The sequence below is a fragment of the Miscanthus floridulus genome, chromosome 14 (assembly GCF_019320115.1).
Source record: "Miscanthus floridulus cultivar M001 chromosome 14, ASM1932011v1, whole genome shotgun sequence".
NCBI classification, from domain to species: Eukaryota; Viridiplantae; Streptophyta; class Magnoliopsida; order Poales; family Poaceae; genus Miscanthus; species Miscanthus floridulus.
Genome location: NC_089593.1, coordinates 75,767,283 through 75,775,479, shown reverse-complemented (window position 1 = coordinate 75,775,479; position 8,197 = coordinate 75,767,283).

The window sequence follows — 8,197 nt, the reverse complement described above, 5'->3', positions numbered from 1 at the left end:
ATACTCATATGTCAAACGTCCGATGTGATAGGACTAAACTTTACAGGAGAAACTAAATAAGGCCGTAGGTGGTGTTTTTCACCATTTTCATTTGTTTTCGACACTGATTTTTGTTTGTTTATTTACAGTACTCACCGCCGCCGACGAGGTCTACTGCAGGTGCTGCGCTGCAAACAGACAGTGTGAATTCGACCCGACGTGCTGCTATGACGGTTGCTGCCGCATGAGACATTGACTGATGCATGACACCAAACTTGTTATCCCAGATATACGCCTGGGCCGTAGGTTGTTTCGCTGCTGCTTGTTAGCTGGCGTGTTACAGGCTTACAGCACCATGAATGCAAGCTTACAGCACCATGAATGCTTCAACATCCTGAGTTCCTGACTAGCTATGGATGGATATGGATATATGAATGAATAAAAGCCAGCAGCGGCCCATGAATGTACCGAAGTTCATGTTTGTCATTTTAGCCTTATTTTAAATAAAACTTTCCAACTTCGACCGAATCTTTATAAAAAAAAAATCACTAACAACGGTGAGTACCAAACACTATTACACAATTGGTTTTCGCTTATTGGTTGCTATTTTTTACTGGTGTTTTTTAAATTGTAGACGCCACTAGAAATAAAACTGTGGGTCCAGATCATGAACCGCTAGTGTAAGTTCATTTTTACTGGCTGTTTTTCTTAAGTTTATCGCCAATAAAAATACATGATTTCTACTGGCGGTAGCCTTAAGAAAACAGCCAGTAAAAAATGTATTTATAGTGACGATTTTCTTAACTTCGCACCATTACAAATAAATTTAAATTATTTTTTTGAGTTTTCAAATGGTCTCGGATGGAGAAATGGTCTGAATAAAAGTTGTAGGATTAGAAAAGATCTACAACTTTGTAGTTAATAACCTTTTCATTGAAAAATCAATTAGGTAGCAGAATTTATGTTTTAAGATTAATAATTTTAAAATTTATATTTTTTTCAATTTCCAAAATGACGTTCGATGGGAAAATGATCAAAAGCAAAGTTGTAGATCTTGATGAGATAAAAAAAATTTAGTTGAAATATTTTTCATTTGAATCAATTTAGGGCTTTAAATATCCATTTCAAAATCTGCCGTATTTCGATTCCAGGGGTCGCATATGCATGGATTTCTTGTGAAAATGAAAGAAAACACTCAGAACCATGTGTGGCGCTGCCTCGTTCGAGCCTCCTCTAATATTTATTTGCTATTTTTAGCCCATTTGCAATTTTAGAAAATCATTTGTAGTGGTGGTTTTCTTAAGAAAACAACCCGTGTAAATCATTTGTAGTGATGATTTTCTTAGGAAAACCACAATGTAAATATTTATAGTGGCAGTTCTTTAGAAGACACCTGTGAAGCACTACATCAAAAAGGGTTTTTAGGGGCGGTTATAGACTATTTGTAGGGACGGTTTGCCCAGCCGCCCCTACGCAAGGGTCTCTACAAATTATGCATTTGTAGGGGCGGTTTCCAGGCCGCTCCTACAGATTGATTTGTAGGGGCGGGTCGTATTACCAGCCGCCCCTACAAATAGATTTGTAGGGGCGGCTCGCATTACCAGCCGCCCCTACAAACAGGTATTTGTAGGGGCGGTTCAATCTAGAACCGCCCTTATAGTACGTTTTCCCGCAAAAAAAAATCAAATTTACAATTCAAAATCGCGTTGCCGAACGTGCCACGACCAACGTTCCGAACCGCGTTCGCGTTGCCGAACGCCTCGCGACCAACATTTCGAACCGCGTTCGCGTTGCCGAACGCCCCACGACCAGCGTTCCGAACCGCGTTCGCGTTGCCGAACGCCCCACGACCACGACTACAAGCACAAGAGTATTCTATAAACTACAATTACATGTCAAATTCACAAGAATATATACAATCCATCATTAAATATATAAATTCCATACACATTATTATCAACGTCCTAGAGCTAGTCTTTCAGTCTCACGAAGGTGTTGGTACTAAGGATTTGTACCTAACTTAGACTCTCGGTCATGGTAGGCGCCTCTGACGTGTACAATCTGGTCCAATATGAAGTTGCAAAGGTCACCGACGAGCTCTAAGAGTTGGTCATCCTTGTATGGGTCTCTTTTCATTCCTTTCTCTTCTCTCCACTACAAGAGAACAAGTTTCGGTTTAGTATTTCATACCATTTATGAAGTTTTTATACTACGGGTGAAGAGGTTCAAACTTACCCTTAAGGAGTGTCTCCTGTAGGCACCGATGTTACTCATTATAGAACATATATAGTATCCACAATGTACACTCCTAGGCTTCTGCTTGGGGCACTGTGTGTTTTGCATATGAAAATGTTAAGTAATGTTTTTGACATCCATGTAATGGAGTACTAAAGAAGTAAGTTACACTTACCGCACATAGTGTTTTTATAGGCAACTTTTCCTTCCTTGCTGGATCATGCCTTCCATGATGATTAGTGACATAGAACCTAAATGCCCTGTTCGAATTATTTTAGCAAATATAACTTGTTAGTATCCAAAAGTGAACATTACAAGTATGTATACAAACATATAAGCTAATGAGGATTGTCGATATGTATACGTCTTGAGAATCAATATGAAGTCTTTGTATGTCGCCGGGTCCTTATCTAATGAATCAAAGACCCATGCCATGCTCCTCCTGACATCGACGGCTATACAAATCCAGTGGTTGCTGCATGGATTTAATCATAGAACTAGATAAGCTCTTTTGCATCGAATAAAATATATCGAACAAAGCTTTAAGTATAGAGTTGGGCTTACTCGAAGTTGTATGGTAGCCATATAGTAGAGTGTTGTTGGAGATTTTTGAAAGCCAGGGCAATATATGCCGTAACCTTAAGGGACTCTTCCCTTAGTTTCGCCGTACGGATGTGCTCTTTCTCCTGAAGAGTCTTTGCAGCAGCTAGCTCTTTGGCATCAAGTGTCCACCGTTTAGGGTAATTGAAATTTGTTTGGGCTATAGCTTGAGGGTTCACATACCCGACTTTTACACTTGGCATTTGTTTGACAATGTGCACTTGCATTCTACAAATCACGGCGTGAGTTAGTTACAACAAAATTCAAAGATTACATTCATATCATATCGAGAGGACAAGGACTTACAGGCACCACATGCGAATTAGATTCATCTCCATTTCTCCTAGGTGAAAGCATGTTTGCATGTCATTGAAGTCAAAGACAATTTTCTCGGCTCGGCTTCCAAATGTGCCGGTGGAAAAGCATGCTTGTATGATATCTATGCTCGTTGGGAGAACACGCAAGTACCAATCATGGAACCTTCTCATTCCAAGTGGTAGGCGCTGGATGTCCCATTTTGGTAGGAAGGGCTTGCCTCTTTCATATGTTTTTGGGCAATCCTTTGACCATTTGATGGCATCAACATTTGAATACTGCTTTGCAATTTGGTGGAGTTTGCTAGTGACGGCCTCCTCAGAACCCCATGATGGGACTTTTTTAACTTGGTTCTCAGGCTTGAACTGGTCATGAGAATACCACTTGGACACCGACGAGATGTCTTTGATCGGAACATAAAATGGCCTTATGGTGATTGGATGCTTCTTTCGAAGTTCCCATTCAGGCACGCCCTCATCTTCTTGTGCTGCAGCTTCTTCAGGAGGCACTTGTTGTTCATGTATCAGCTATGCTGGTTGAGAAGACTGTGGTATCTCATGATGCACTTGCTCGGTACAAGCTGGAGAAGGTTGTGGCATCTCATCAGGCACATGCTCGCTAGGAGGCGGGGAAGAATGTGGCATCTTAGGAATGTGGGGTCACGAGACGGTGAAAATATCTCCCCGACCTCAACAACTCGCTCCAAATTTAGGAGAGGGGGAGGCGGCGAAGAAGCAGTCAATATAATGTCCCGTTTGTGCCAGAGGATGAACTGCCCCATAATGTCTCCGAGTAACACTAGCCCCTCGGGAGTTGCGTAGTCTATCCTCCACTACATGAACTTGGGCTTCACTGTATGCACCTTGACCCTAGTGTAGTCCGGAGGTATCTTATTATTGTGGTGTAAGCCACCGGGAGGATGTGCCACACTCGTTGCCACCTCCATCATAGTGTTCTGCCGGCCGCTGAGAAACACCAAGGTGCAACTAGTTGGTTCCCGTATGCGATCGATTGGGGTTGTGGCTGCAGTGGAACCTTGGCTGCTAGGAACTTTCGGAGGGCTACCAACTAATGCCAGTTCTCCCGACGGCGTCTCTAATATCCGTGGCTCCGTAGACAGTCCTTGCTCCTCCAACGCCTTCGCAACTAGAGCCTTCACTTGGAGCTCAAGACTAGTCTCCCGGTCTCGGCCATGTTTCTTATAGATGTGCCTGTCCTCTTCGAATCCTTGCTTCTAGGTCATCCTTTTCCCTAGCCCCCTGGTGCGGCCCGTGTGCTCCTTGTTTCCCAAGCCAAGGCTAAGCTCGTCCCTCTCTCTGGAAGGATTGAACGAGCCCTTCTCCCTGTCTTCAGCATATTTCAGTATCCTTGATACCGCCTCTTGGGTCTCTGGCTTATCAAACTTAAGATTACTGCTGGATGATTCTATACTCCCCGCATATATCCAGTTCCTTGAGCGTACCTTCAAATTCATCACATTGATATTCCCAGCAGCTGCAGCCTCTTCGTCCATCTTCCTAAACTGTTCTTCCTTGGCATAGTAGCCACCGGGGCCTAAATGATGATGGTGTTTGTTCCTCTTCGCCAGCTCGGTGTTACGGGCACTGAGCTCCAATGCCTCCGGTGAAGTCTTCTAAGCCACGAGCTCCTCCCATTGACTAGGAGTTATTTTGTCGAACTCATTGAAGGGAGTTAACCCCTTTTGAATATACTTCGTGTTGAGCTCCAACCTCCAATGTCGGAATGACTCTCCCATCATCCTGATAGCATTTTTTTACCAATTCGTGCTTACCCTTCGGAAATCTAAAATTGACCTTCAACTGCCTATCCCATAGTGCATTCTTTGTGTTCTCTGGTACCTCTTTCCAGTTAGGGATTGCTGGGTTCAATTTATCTCTTACTAGGGCCCCGATCGCATTACAGAATTTTCCTCTTAATTCCTTCGGCTCAAGGATCTCCCCTGCTGGCCCGACCTCCATTATCACATAGCATGCCTTATCTGGATATAGATTTCCTTTTCTATCCCCTCGTTTCCTCTTGGGCTTGGTAGTCGTGGTTGTGTCTTGAGTTTGTGGAGCAGAGGCATCGTGATCCGTCTCTGTGGCTGTTGCCTCTGCTCTCCTTTCCTCTACTCCGTCTTGTCCAGCGAGATGTCGCGGACGTCGATGTCGTCTTTTCTGAGTTTCAGGAGGGACCTGTATATACGATAGGTCAAAGTGTTAGCAGAGGTAACACAGCCAAAGCTTTAGCAAAATTTACAAGCTAAGGCTTTTTCCCTACCTTCTCGTTCGGGTCAAAATCCTTGTCCAAATCTTCCTCTGTTGGCCTCCTTCTGGCTTCACATGGGAAAGGATCCTCAGGACTTTCATATCCCTCTTCTAAGTCATCATCTTCTTCTTCGCCTTCAGCAGCCTCTCCTGCTCTTCCTTTTGCTCCCCCTTCCTTCTCGTCACACTGCTCCTGAGTCAGCATCATTTCTAGATCCTTTTCTAAATCGTTATCGAACTGCTCCTAAATTAGCTGGTCCTCTAGTGCTTGCTCCTAATTGGTTGGGTGCTCATCATGCTCGGGGCATCGGGCTGCACTGTCTGGTGTTCGCGACATTATTTCGCGCTTTGTTCTAATAGATGCAAGAAAGTGTGCTTTAGGTACGCGAGAAGGTATAAGAAATCAAAAAGGGCTATAAACCAAAGTAGTCCTATAAAACAACAATATATCAAAAAAAGAGTAGTAGCAGTGGTAGAGGCCTCAGAAACATGTCAATCATCATCTGATCTTGAACTTGGAGCATCAAGGCATCATAACAGAGAAGAGAGGAGAAGGTAATGTAGGGGCGGCTGCTAATGATGCCAAGTTCCTCACAAGTTCTTGATCATCAGCTCATATTCCATATAATGTATGGACTTGGACAATTTCATCATCAGCAAAACAAAGGAGAGGAGAGGAGAGGGGAGATTTGGCAAAAAAAACCAATAGCTGCTTAGCAAACAAAGTGCAGCAGCTGATGGCAAAAGACAGGACAACAAGTCCTAGGCGAGTCCTGGGAGATTTGGCAAAAAAAAGCAACAGCAGCCAACAGTTAGTAGCTAGAAGTAGCCACTTAGGAGTAGTAAGTAGAAAGTAGTTGAGTAGAGTAAGTGTAGCAGTAGAGTGGTAGTAGTAGAGTAAGAGCAGTAGCCACTTAGGAGTAGTAGTAGGAGCATCACAGAAAGTATAGCGGCAGTAGAAGTAGCAAGTACAGGGAGGAGTAATAGGAGTAGTAAGAGGAGTAGTAGGAGTAGTAAGAGGAGGAGTAGTAGTAGGAGGAGTGGTAGGAGGAGGAGGAGTAGTAGTAGCAGCAGCCACTACACACCAGCAATATATAAGCAAAAAAACAGAGAAGGAGTGGTAGTAGTAGAGTAAGAGCAGTAGCCACTTAGGAGTAGCAAGCAGTAGTAGTGAGTAGAAAGTAGTAGAGTAGAGTAAGTGTAGCAGTAGAGTGGTAGTAGTAGGTGCTATAATGAAAGATAGGGAAGAGGGCAGAGTAGCAGCCAACACTAGAGTAGTATAGAGTAGTAATAGAACAGCAGCAGTAGTAGGAGGACAGTAGTTTCTAAGAGTATAGGGAAGAGGACAGCAGCAGTAGTAGAGCAGAGTATAGGGAAGAGGACAGCAACAGAGTAGTAGTAGTTTCTAAGAGTATAGAGAAGAGGACAGCAGCAGTAGAGCAGCAGCAAGAAGACTCACTGTGTATATATAAAACAGTGGGCATATATAAGCATATATTAAAACAGTTGGCATATATAAAACAATCTATTTTCAAGAGTTCAAGAGCCATCTAAGTTTTATGCTGGAATTAATAATACAGCATGATGATTGATCTACCCACTTAGGATTCAGAAAGCTCCATGCCCCATCCATCCATCATTCCATCATGCATCAAGGTCGGCACAAGGCAACAAGGGAGGGCCACTGACAGGTGGGCCGCGAGCCTGCACCAGGCCCACGTGTAGACCCAACAGCTCGTGCAGTGAGCCAGTGACAGGTAGGCTGTCCATCACAGGTCACGCCAGACGATGGTAAGCTAATAACATTAGCTCTAACATAATTTCTCTAATAATGGCACATGACTCATCGTCTGAATAGTTCTGCAAGGCATTCTCGTGTACTCTTAAAATGTACACGTGAGCCTTGCTCTTGATGAAGAACTAGCTTTTCTCTCTCCTATCAAAATCCGAAGAAAATATACTTAGAGCTAGCTAGCTCATAAATTATCATGGAGCTGCTAGTAAATGTGGAAGAGAGAGAACAATATTTATATCATATTGTGAGTGCGAACCTCTAGGACTCTGATCTCACTCGCCTTCTCGCTCATGTCATGGATGGCCGGCCATGGCCATGGCCTAATGACCAGATGGGAGAGAAAGCCTACTACTAGCTACCACTGCCAGGAATAATAATGGAATATGGATTTCACTGCAAGCAAGCAAGCAAAGGGCAAAGGCAGTGGCTGCAACAGCAAGGAATCCAGTAAAAATTCCTTCTGCACTGCATTGCCTAGAATCTCAAGCCTGCAGACATGGGGACACAGGGAACATCATGCCTTCTACGGCCCGAAACTGCATCCCACTCCTTTATGTTTGTTTTTCCTAGCTATAGCTACTAGCACACGCTATTTCCTATGGCCAAAAACAATATACATGTCGCATTTTAAGGTATATATTTATACAAAATATTACCAACATCTGTATATTATCCATCGATACTATTAAGTGTTAAGCACTGTAATTATTATTACCTCTTGTGTATATATCTCTAATGAAACTTAAGAAAAATTGACTTGAGATGTGCATTCTTTTTGGACAAAGACTCCCAGGAATGGTGTAGGAGTAAAGGTCAACAACATCGGTCACTCTAGAATTTTCTACGGACCATGATAGCAATATAGCACAGATATATACATAATGATAGTAAAAGTATTTAACAAAATATGATCACAAAAGAATATCAGCTTTTTAAATGTGTGCTTGTACTACTAAATGCATAGCACGTAATACTCATCATCTTCATATTAGCATGTATCAACTAA